At 33.4% G+C, this 11,344-nt stretch overlaps 1 pseudogene; it reads left to right on the top strand.

Annotated features, from left to right (window-relative positions):
- Positions 1 to 10,778, top strand: part of LOC128989414 (proton-coupled amino acid transporter-like protein pathetic) — a 20,582-nt pseudogene extending 9,804 nt beyond the window's left edge.
- Positions 10,779 to 11,344: the final 566 nt, after the last annotated feature.

The raw sequence follows: 11,344 nt of genomic DNA, 5'->3' as shown, positions 1-11,344 counted from the left end.
AGATATAATATATATTAGATAGATTCTCCATATGAATAATATGGGAATTTGAAAATTTGCAATTTTATGAATTTTCCTCCGTTACCAATAACCATACAAAAACACTTTGATATACTAAAATTATTTGTTCCTTTAAGGAAGCTCTTTAAAAACGTCTAGAGAGAAATTGGGGAAATTTTGTGTTTTTTTGAGGGTCAAAAATGAGAACAACGATTTTTTTTACCCCATAAAACCCCCTGTTTCCCATGGTCCGATCATGCTGGTTAGCGAACTCATTCAAGCTTATCCCGCCTTACGCCTTCAAACCAAATTTAAACTAATGGTGTTTTTTGGCCTCAGGGGGACATCAAACTGAAAAAATTAAAATCGGTCCTGGGCCTACTCATGGTGGAAGGAAAAAACATAGGTGTGCTATTCCCACAAATTCTGACATCACTCGGATTGCAAACAAAAGATCACCTGATTTGTAACTGTCAAATTAGTATATGTATTTTGTTTTTGATTTGGTTGTTATTGTTTTTTATTATTATAAAATGAGGTTATGGTAAAAATGACTTGACAATGGACTTAGTTCCGAAAACATGTCGTCATGAAAAATAAAATAATTACTAAAAGGGTACTTTGTTTATATATGGTTTTGATTTTATATTTATATATAATGTGTCCGTCCAGCACGATAACTCGAGCAAAAAATGATCCGATTTTGATGAAATTTGGTACAAACGTGTAAAACCTACATTTATTCGAACGAGTTCGCGAACCAGCATGATCGGACTATGGGAACGGGGTTTTATGGGGGGTTTTATGGAGTAAAAATAGGTTTTTTCTATTTTTGACCCTAAAAACACAAAAATTTTACAATTTATTTCCAAACCATTTTGTAGAGCTTAAAAAAAACAAATACTTTAGTATTCTGAAGCGTTATTGTGCGCCTAATGGTTTACAGAGAAAAATTCCAAAAAATTGTAAATTTAAAATCCCTATGTTATTCTTATGGAGAATAAGTCAACTGTTGTAGTTTACTTGTTTATGAACATATTTGCATCGAATTTTGGCAAATACATTCATTTTCTTACTAAACTATTAACATAAAAAAAAACACCTTTTTTACCCTCCCTGTTGCAGCAAGGCCTAAGTACTCGTTAAACTAATTCTATTTAAATAGGGAATAAATATGACTTTTTAAGGAGGCATTTAAATGTGAAATCCTATCAGGGCTAATGGAAATTCGCTTAGTCTGCAGGTTTTACTGCGGCGGGGGTATTTTTGAATGTAGTGGGACTAAATACTCATGGTTCAGCAATTACGTGAACAACAATTTTTTCTTGCTCAGTGTTAAATTTTTTTTCAAAATTCTTGTTCATGTAAATTGTATAATTTCGATAACATACAGAAAATTTGCCATCATATGTTGAGGTAAATATTGACTACAGTAAAATTTAACCTCTGTAATAGTCTTGTAAGTGTTTTTGCCATTTGAAATTCAAGAATAAGCTTAAGAAAACAATCAATATCCGGACAATCTTCAGTGAGCATTGATTGTGTGTTTTTTGCATTGTGTGTGTTTTTTGATACCTAAAAAGAATAAAAGCCAAGAGCATGACTATAATTTACAGATTGGTGGATCAATAATTGAACAATTTGTTTTGGAAAACTTAAGTCAACAGGTTTGAAGACTAATGATCAAACGTAATAATGTTTCTTGATTAAATGTTTTTCTTTTAACTTTCTAATACAAACCTCAATATTAACAATTTTATTGAGGAGAATTTAAGGTTTTTATGTTCAATGTTCATAGAGAAAATTTATAAAAAAAAATACCTTAACCCAAGGGTTTTACTCTGCACCACCCACAATTTTCTGAAATGTCTTATAAAAAGACAAAGATGGACACATTGAAAACATTATCTTATATGATACCACAGATTATATATACCAATTAATGGTCTATTATTGTCTGTGATGATACACAAAATATCAGGTTTAATAATAACGCAATTAATGGTTTATTATTTTTATTATTGTGACTGATGCTGGACGTAATTATGTAATCCCTAAAAATCTTCTGATACTCTGACCCATCCTCTTGTTTTGAAAATTTGAATAAATGGTACTAGACCTCATTAGACATTAAAAACATTGAAGGTTTTAATACAGAATTCAGAGGGCAACTAAAACTCAAAATGTTTAAAAACGTTTGGTCAAACTACCTTTAAATTCTAATCAAACCAAATGAAGCTTACTGGTACCTGTTTCTAATCAGAAGTAATTTCTGTACATTGATTAATTGTCAACATGAATGGAATAATAATTTTACTTTTTTTTTTACAATTTCCAATTAACACTTTGAATCACCCTTAAAAATAACATCAATTCTGTTTTTAATCTAGCAGCATCAAAGGGACTCAAAACAGCCTCAAGATGAAACTGATGCCGCTGACACCCCTGATGAAGAGTACAACCCTTTTGAACACCGAAATGTGGGCCTCATCCCACAACGTTGGTAGTTGTATCTGAATACTATAAATAAATTAATGCATTACTTTTTTTTATACATACATATTATTTTGCTCTGTTTCAAAGTTTGAGTAATGTATGCCAAAGTTAATCTAAAGGATAAAGTTATCTATTGCCAAGTTTAGCCAAAAAGCACTGACACCAAATACAGACTTATACAACAAATCATCGTGAAAAGTTTACTATACAAATATTATATAAATTCATGTAGTACATATTTACATTCCATCCTGGTAAACAAATATTATAAATCATTGTTGTCAAGTGAATGATATGTTATAACAGTAAAAAAAATGTATCAATTATTTTTTTGTTTATAAATAAATATAATGTGTTTATGATCAAAATAAATTGCTAATTAATATAAATTCTTTACTTACAGTACCTACATAAGAATGGTTGGGTTTCAAATTATGCCAATTATCGTAATTTAATTGATAAAGGATAAAACTAAGCTTCTAATTTTACTCAGGGCCATAAATTTACCCTGTTCCAAGTTTATACACGACCAGATCTGGATTAATCAAACTACCTATATAGTTTTTAATAAAAGATACAATCATTTAATCAATGTTATTTTGTGTTTATCCAATACTGTCAACATAATTTCAGAGACACAGAAACTCTTATACACCTGATCAAGGGATGCCTGGGCACAGGGCTCCTGGCAATGCCTGCAGCCTTTATGAGTTCCGGACTTTTGTTTGGTCTTGTCGCAAACATTCTTTGTTGGTTTGTATATGTGCATACTCCATTCATATTTTTGGTAAGTTAATTATCTAGGTGTGATATATTTTTGTCTTTTGAAATGTCAAGAGAGCTTGTAAAACTATACAAGTGTTATATGATTCAAAACCAATAAGTGTATTAAAACCATGTAGACTTACCTCCTTTCCAATTCTTTAAAAACAAATTTGACAGACCATTTGTCAAAATCCTTCAATTTTATTTTTCAGGGTGAAATGTGCTCACAAGCTGTGCAAGAGATTACGAGTCCCTTCTCTAGGGATTGATGATATCGCTGAGGTAGCGTTCCGCTCTGGCCCTCCCTAGTATGCGGGAGTTTGCATCTTCAGCAAGGTATTTGTCTTTTGTTATTATGGTTGTAGTTAATTAAATATTAATACAGTAGGTTGACACACCTAGTCTGTCTTCAGTCCATTCATCAGAGGTTTGCTAGTTACTCCAAATCCAACATCAAATTGAAAGTTTATAATGTTTAACAGGCGTTTGAATATTAACATGTATTGGAAACATTTGAAACATTTAATCAACACTATACATGGCTGAACTTTGCTTGTGATGCTCTATGGGCCTGAAAGAAAATTGTGGTCCCTTCCCTTCCTTGTGGGGAAATTATTCCCACCCTTGCGCCCCCCAACAAACAAAAAAACCTCTTTGGCCCCAGGGGTCTGGGCACATTTACTAAAACAGCTCTGACTCTAGGCTGGCCACATTGAAAATTTACCTACACACTGTCACAGGTTACACGGCGGGACACAACACAACTTAAGAGACCCTTGGTCGCAAGAAATGTTTAAGTAATTAATTAGTTATACGAGGGGGACCCGTGTGGCAATTTCACGTTTGAATATTGTTCGAAACTTGTTTCCAAAGCATAATAAAATAATTTGATTACCATTTGTGTGATTAAAGCTTTAAAAAAGGACACCTCAATTGTGAAAATCTATCAAGTAGGACAGGTGAAAAAAAGGGGATCTTGCAGAGAAAAAACCTAACTGTATTAAGTATCTTTAGTATATTTATATTGCTTTTTAATTTAGGGAGTTCTTCAATACAGGGAAAGTTATCTGCATTGAAGCTTAAGTTTATGGGCTCCGAACCACGCTAAACGCCCTTTTGGTGATTGGAAGGATTTTAACCCCGATTTCTAGCAATAGAAAGTCTGCTTTGAAACACTAGGACGATGCAAACAAAAATAAGCATTGTAAATAATAAAATCCTTTATTTTAAATGGATATTTTAAATTAAAATTTTAAGTCATGAATACACACATTTAAGGAAAAATAAAATCCTTGTTTTCTACAGTTACCATAAAACAAATAAATTGGTTAAGAAACGTAACATATTTTTTACACAGAAGTGAACTTTTAATATGGACATTTAATGATACAACAGTAAAACAGCTGACCAGCTGATATATCGTGCCTTCACGTTGCAAATCTGGAGTGAGACAAAGTAATTAGAGTGAATTAAGTGTTTCAAATAAAGTTTCGAAGGACAATGTTAGACAATGTTAACATTGTCTCACTGATTGAGCGAATTGGCCACTTTGGTTTCTCAAATCAGTGAGAGAACATGTTACATTGTTAGGTAACTGTAGGAAAAAGTATAATGTGCAACTCGAGTGCAAAGTGCAATTGCCTCACTCGAGAAACCATTCCTCACTCGCCTACGGCTTGTGAGTAAGTATTTCTCTCGAGTGAGTGCTCACTTTGCTCACTAGTTGCACAAATAACTATTTTATTTGGCTAAAATAAAATAACCTTACTTAATTTACACTTATGATTTAAAATTGTTTTTATAAACTTTTAGGTTTATTGTGAATTTATTTCTCGTACTGGACCTTCTTGGGTGTTGTTGTGTCTACATAGTGTTTGTTGCAAAAAACACCAAGCAAGTAAGTCAATTTTTTAACGTTTTTTTTTAGACGCTGCACACCACTTGTCACAATCCTCTGTATAAATAAAATAAAAATTATCAGCAATCTGACACATAATTTCTCCCTATAGCTTGTCAACAACCTTTTTCGTAAGCTGTGGCAGTAGTTATGGTATTTTATAGGGAAAAATCAGATAAATTACAATAAAATTTGAACTGCAATTTTTACAGCAATTGGATTTGTACACTTTTTTTTTACATATAAACGGACCATAACATGCAAAATTTTAATCAACATCGTTGGGGCCGTTTTTGTGAAAATTCAATTTTCCCATTTTTTATGGGAAAATAACCATTAAATTTCATAATATGTAAAAAAAAGGCCTGGAGGAAGGTAGGGTGGAGGATATTGGTTTAGTACCCTCATACCAAAATTTGATCAAAAACCAGACTACAGGTGTGGTCTGTAGCTCTGTACACATCCATTCACAAACAGACACCCAGTACATCACTTCAAAAATCTTCTTTTTTTTTGGTTTGGGGTATATCCACCCAAAACTAAAACTCGAAAATGTTGACGAAAACAATACTTTATTCATACTATTACTAATAGAGGGGGATAAAGTAAACACATGTTGTTACACATATTTTAACAATTGAACAGGAGTGTGAGAATCATAATGCTGTAAAAAAGTCTGAAGAAGTGGCTCATTTTTGTGGTGTAATTTGAATACACTTTCATATCAAACCATGATTCAGAATCAGATGATTGTTGTTATATCAATGAGGAATGTCATTTAAGCAAGATTGAGTACACTATAATAAATAATTACCGTACCAAGTTTTCATTGGAGTTGTCAATATTTAGTGGTATTCAAAAATACTATATCATGATTGATATTAACAAAAATAAAAAACTAATAGTTACATTGGATATCTGTTCTTTGAATGTGTTGATTAAACATGACTAAGACAATTATTTGATCTGAACTTTAACCATTGTCATCAGCCAAATGTCAATGTGTATTGATTATTTTTTGCATATTTAAAATACTCATAAGTCATTTCAAATATTATTATAGATATACTTTTATGATTTATTGTTGAAGTTAAAAGCCCATTTAAGTTATAAACGGTCTCCTCTTGTTTGGAAATTGGATAGCAGGCTTGCATGAATGGTCTAACCGTCTACGCAACTTTACTCCCTTTTCTCAGTTAAAAATGTTGTCAGTGACATTGAAATACATGATCTAAATGTTGGTGTGTGTAGTGTAAAGTTTTTGTGTTTCTTGCGCCACATTCTCTTTTTAGCCTATCCTAGCTAAATTGGAAGCAATTATAGTAGTCCAATGTAATGATATTTTCAGGTATTAGATGTTGATCTTGACAATAAGTTGGATTTAAGGCTCTACATTGTAGCACTTCTACCGTTTCTAATCATCACGAATTTGATTCCTCACCTCAAATATCTCGCTCCGTTTTCCATGTTGGCCAATATTCTAATGGCTACAGGACTGTGCATCACTTTCTACTACATCTTCCAAGACCTTCCCCCCATTACGTCACGGCAAAACTTTTCCTCCTTAAACCAGTTACCAATCTTCTTTGGCTTTGCTATCTTTGCCCTTGAAGGAATTGGCAGTGGTAAGTTTAAAGATTATATGATAATTAATTAGTTATTTATTTATAGCTTTTAAGCTTAATTTTTTTGTCCTGGGCATTGCGTATTAAATATTGTTCAATTTGCAATTAGTAATCAGGACCCATTGCTTTGTGCAATGGAAATAACAGGTTTGAGGTTTTTTTTATGATTTTCTCAGTTGAGTAGCTGAGTACGACTACTCGCCTACAAATCAGAAGGTAGCCTGTTCAATCCTGAGAAAAGCCATTAAAGATAGATTATTGATTGTTTTAAAATGGACGCAAGTTGCTCTTGATCGTTTGCCTCTTAAAATCACTATTTAATGGTCCTGGCTAAGGCATCAGCTGATCTTAGTAACACCATTCAACTCTGGTGTATTGGTGTCGTCCTTGTCGTCACAGAATAAATATGGAGACACTACTATTCTGTGGTGTTGTAGGAAACCTCATCTAAGTTAAAGCTAAAATTTGACACTCTCATTACTCGATGATGATTAACAATTCTTTTAAAATTCTTACAGATGTCTGTTTTAAGTTTGACTTAAACCACTTAGAAGTAGTTTTTACCTAAGTTAGTTTTTACCTATCTATCAACCTTACAACCATTAATTTTCCGCATCTTCAAGTACCTGAATAATTCCTATTTGATTGAATAGAAACAGATCATATATTATTGATACACATAAAAACAATTTTGACTAGAAATTTTACTATTTTTTTCATGAATAAGATTTGTTTAATGTTCTCTTCAGGTGAACAAAGGTTTAAGATTTGCATTTTAATGCTTATTGCAACTTCCGTGTCGAAATTCTGGTTGACAGATTATTTTAAATAACCATTATTACAGTAACCAATATGTTTTGAAAAGTTTTGTCAAATAAACCTTACTAAAAATTATCTCTATGAAGAGAACCCATGCGCGAATTGCCCAGTTTATTTGCGTCCAAAACTTATTAATTGTTTCCGAGGCAGAATTAATCCAGTGCAACCCACCCATTTTATCTTTTCAAGATTATGTTTTTTTAGAACAGTTATTTGGTGAACAGAACTACTACTTTACAATAAATTTGTTATTTTAGAATCATAAATGTTTATAAACTGTTTTATTCCATTTTGTTTACAATCTGACTGTCGTTAAAGAATCAACTGAAGGAACAAATGTTAAATGACAATTCACATTTAAACCATTTTTAAAGAAAGTTGGTCAGCATAACTGGACCTTTCAAAATGGACTATAAAAAATGAATTCAACAAGATTATGCAAAGTCGTACAGGAAATTACCTTTGTAGTTACCATTCGCAGGTGCGCAAAATCGTAGGTTTTTAAAGTGACACCTTGCTTCAATTGTATAGAGTGGTTAAGTAGGTCGGCTGGAAAAGGGATGTAACAGGGAAAACCCCCTGTATTTATGTATATAGATTGCTTTCAGGTGATGCCTTTAGAGAATAACATGAAGACTCCAACACACTTCATCGGCTGTCCTGGTATACTCAACACGGGAATGTTTGTTGTTGTTATGGGTATATTCTAGTGTCGGGTTCTTTGGTTACCTCAAGTACGGAGATGCTACGGAACCCAGCATAACACTCAACTTGCCTCACACAACGTGAGTAATCTCTTATTGTTTTGGTAGGTGAACTTTACTGTTTGAAAGCTCTTTTAGTCCTTATATCCATAACAGAAAAAACCTCAAACTCATTTAATAAGCAGGATAGCTGAGCGGTTGTGGTGCTTGGCTAAAAATTGGTCATCGGATCATGAGAAGCCTATCAAATGTTGATATGGATCGAAATTGGTCCCAGCTGACCTTGATCAGTAGGCTCAATAAATGGTTCTGGCTAAAAGAACATCTGGTCTCAGCTGGGTTCCACCTAGCCCGATTCTGTGACAGTCCTAATTTCGGTCCCTTGTGCCCGTGTTTATGTCCAAGTTAATCCGGGGGGAGGAGGGTGGTCCCGATTTTTCCCTAATCAAAGGTGGCAACCCTGGGTCTCAGTCAGTGACAAACCCACACAAAAACTAACCTCCATTTTACAACAATCCTTCTCTCATATTGAGGCTAAAATACACATAACTGTGTTCCTCTCTCAATGATTAATAATAATGATATTTTTAGATTTAAACTTTGAAACAGCTATATTTTACCATACAGCATGTTTAAGATAGAACTAACAATTTTGAAGTCTTGGCCTAAAAAAAAAGATTGTTGAACTCGGTTGTAGTAACTGAGATTGCTGGGAGGTCGACTGAGTTGACAGTCTGACTACATTTTGTGGATATTATCCGCTGTCATTGGCCTACCATACACATGATAGTTGCTGTCATTTATTTTACTGCACAAGAAGTAGGTATACAGTAGACCCCCGGACTCCTCGGGACCGAGGCCAGTCCGGGTAACGGTTTTCCGGTTAAACCGACGTCCCCAAAAACTCGATAAAACAGACCGTTTACTGTGATATTCGACTTAAATTTAGGAGAGCATTGTATTTAGACACGTGATCACTGGTCTCAAATCTTTCCCATGAGAACCGGCGTTTAAGTCCCACCCACTTCCTGCCGATATAATCCAGTTAAACCAATGTGCTGATAAAAATTGTCCGGTTAAAGAGATATCATTTCCGCAGAGTGTAGTCCGGTTAAAAGGTGTCCAAGTAAGAGGAAGTCCACTGTAGTATAAATTTTCAGGGAGACCTATCAATTTCCCTATTATGATGTACAGCCTTTTGAGATGCATCACTTGACAACACAAAACATTACGGACTACAGCCATGATTTCTCAATCTTTATATATTAATTTATAATTTGCCATTTGTTATCTTTCTTCCTCAATTCAAATCTTCCTTGGTTGAAGATGCTGTCAGTGACAATCAATGAAATATTCTAATTATTGCTTATAGTTTAAATTTATTTAGTGCACATTGGGTCAAGATTTATTGAACTGGTTTCTATTCAAGCACCGGCAGCCTGCTCTCTAACACTTTGGTTTGTTTAAGATTGGCACGTTCCGTGAAAGTGATGATAGCTGTGGCAATATTCTTGACATATTCCCTGCAGTTCCACATACCTATCGAAATCATCTGGAAAGGTGTGAAGCATAAATTTGCTAACCACCTAGTACTTGGTGAATGCTGCGTTCGGGTGGTTTTCGTCACAATTACAGGTAAGTTTATTAATTTTTATTTTTAGAAAAGTAAATTTGATCATTTTGAAGAGATAGTAGCATGAAAGATTGTGAAATTAAGGCAGAACAAATAAAGCATTACAAAGTAGGTTCTATTTTGGTACTGACACGCCTTTTGGCTGTTCAAAGTTGCTTGAAAGATTTTTGTTCAACAATTACCTTTTTGCAATGTACATTGACTAATGTAAAAAAAAAGAACTATGTTTAATTATGTAGGAGTAAACATTCATATTTTTACATGAAGCTCGCAAACTAGCCCAGTGTACTCTCTTTGATGGCTACTATTTAAAAACTGTAAAACTATGTACGTGCAGTCACAGTTAAATTTTACAGTATAAGTGAAAACTAGGATTATTTTTCATGATGTCGGAGGAACAGCAGGAACTTTTTATTGTACTCGCTGACAAGCTTGCTCTATTACTCGCTAGCTATTAGCTTATACACATAAACTCACCCTGTATAATTTAGCAGGATTATGTACTTTACTTTCATTATAAAAATTAGCCGTTAAACGAAGAGAGTAATAACTGTTAACAATTCATTTCAGTACTGGTCGCAGTGTTGATCCCTCACCTGGGGCCGTTCATCTCCCTGGTAGGAGCCGTGTGTTTGTCTTTCCTCGGACTCATGTTACCGTCCATCGTGGAGATCATTGTCTACTGGGGATCTGAGGAAGGACTCGGCAAAGGCAACTGGATTCTATGGAAGAATTTAGCAATTATTTTGTTTGGATTCATCGGTTTCTTCACTGGATCCTACACGAGCATCGTCGCTATTATTGAAAAACATCAACGAATCAACCTGACAGGTGGATAAAAGCTCGATATTGATCTTTTTGCATTTCTTTAAGATTCTAATAAACAATGTGTATGTGCAAATTTTCAGATTTTTATATATTTTTCCTAAGTTTCATTTTATCAAGAGTTCTGAATTATATACAGGAATTTATGCTACTATAAATAATGTCACTTTTTTAGTCATGTTGGCCTAATATAATTTTTATTTTGATACTGAAGTAAACGTCCCATTATTTAGCCAATTTTTTGTAAATAAAACCTAGTTAAATGAGCTTCTGACAAAGTGTGATAAAGTCAGAATTTTATTTTTTCAGATCTTTTCCGTTAATTCACTACCACTAGTTTTTAGAGCAATATATTATTAGCAGTAGAAGTGGTAGTGAATTAAACTTTGGTTAGGTTAGAGTAGAGTTAGAAAAACTGGACCTAATCTAACCACATTTATAGTGGTAGTGAATTAACAGAAAAGGACCATTTTTTCTTTTAGCTTTAGATGATTAGTGGGATATTATTAAATATTAATTTGGATATTTAAACTTGTATGTGACTAACGATAGGACAATAAATAATCCACAAAATAACAGG

This window comes from Macrosteles quadrilineatus, unplaced genomic scaffold, assembly GCF_028750875.1.
Source record: "Macrosteles quadrilineatus isolate MER2022 unplaced genomic scaffold, UCM_ALF_1.0 Scaffold_3__2_contigs__length_128488019, whole genome shotgun sequence".
Taxonomy (NCBI): domain Eukaryota; kingdom Metazoa; phylum Arthropoda; class Insecta; order Hemiptera; family Cicadellidae; genus Macrosteles; species Macrosteles quadrilineatus.
Note: the sequence above shows the minus strand (reverse complement) of the source record. Positions and strands in the feature narration are given on the sequence as shown.